The sequence below is a fragment of the Echinops telfairi genome, unplaced genomic scaffold (genome assembly GCF_000313985.2).
Source record: "Echinops telfairi isolate 266 unplaced genomic scaffold, ASM31398v2 ScPeMD7_7457;HRSCAF=8495, whole genome shotgun sequence".
Classification (NCBI taxonomy): Eukaryota; Metazoa; Chordata; class Mammalia; order Afrosoricida; family Tenrecidae; genus Echinops; species Echinops telfairi.
In genome coordinates this window covers 8071701-8073177 of record NW_022111357.1, presented here as the reverse complement: position 1 = coordinate 8073177, position 1477 = coordinate 8071701, and positions in this window count along the sequence as shown.

Genomic DNA, 1477 nt, shown 5'->3' with positions numbered 1-1477 from the left:
CATATGTGCTACTTCTTGCCTTTATATCTTCTGTTAATCCTTTTCTTCCCCTCTTCTTTGCCTGGCTTCTTTCTGTTCATCCTCTGAGGCCTATTTAAGTAGTCATCTCTTCTAGGAAATACACGTTGACTAACCCAAGCTAGTTTAGCCACACCTTGTCTTTGTTCCCATGGCATCCATGCTTGCCTTTGCCATTACATTTAAAACTGCATTGAAATGATCATCCTTGCTTTTCAGTACAGTAGCCATTAGATATTGAGCACTTACAATGTGGCCAGTCAAATTGAGATATATGCTGTAAGTGTAACGTTATGGTCACTGTGAGTCAAAAATCAACTCCAAGTCAGTGGATGAGCAATGGATATAAGTGTAAAGTGAATATCAGATTTCAAAGACTTACATGAAGAAATAATGTAAAATATGACATTAATTTTAATATTGATTACATATTAAGACAATACTATTTCTGATATACTGGGTTAAGAGGAATCTGTTATTAAAATTAATTTTACCTGCTTTTTTTACAATGTGGCCACTAGCAAAATCTAGCATTATATGTCTTGCATGATATTTATATTAGACAGCTCTAATCTATGTATATTTGTTTCTTCTTGGAAGTAGGGTCTTACTCCAATCCATTCTTTTATCTTTGCATTTCCACAACATAACACATGAGGAGTTGATACTAGTCCGCAGAACTTGGGGCTGAAGTAGCAAATACCAACATTTATTACAATCCTTGTATTTTTCATTCAGGAACTTAATCTCTGTCTCTCTACTTAACTTAGGTTTATACTAGATATACTGAAAGTATATATTCCCTTATTGGTTCTTGTAGATTATCCCATATACTGTATATACTGGTGTATAAGCCGTGTTTTCCAGCACATTTTAATGCAATTTTTGTGGTAAAATTAGGTGCCTCGGCTGATGTTTGGGTCGGCTTTTACTCGAATATATATGGTAAATTGCAGGCATCTTTCAAGAAGGTCTGAATATTTTGAACTGAGTATTTTATCACTATACTTTTCTGTAGTTGTATGCAGCAGTGAGTGCTCTGGAGTTTTGTGTATCTTCTTGAGTCCACTTTATCTTACTAATTTGAATAAAACCATAATTTTCTTAGCAGTCTTGGTAGCATAGTGGTTACTCGCTGGGTTTCTAACAACTAGGTCAGCGGTTTGAAACCACCAGCCATCCCATGGGAGAAAGATAGGTGTTTCCACTCCTGTAAAAAGTTGCCGTCTAGGAAACTCATAATGGCAATTCTATCTTGTCTTACAGGATTTCTGGGAGGTGGCATCAACTCAGTGACATTGAATTTGGTTTAGTTTGGTAATTTTCTTAGTTGGATTGTTTAAAATAAAGATACTTCTTATATACTTACCATCATTTATTTGCAATTTTGTTTCTTATTATTCTGGAGAGAACTTTGAAACCAATATTAAATGACATTAATAATATAATCTTATATATC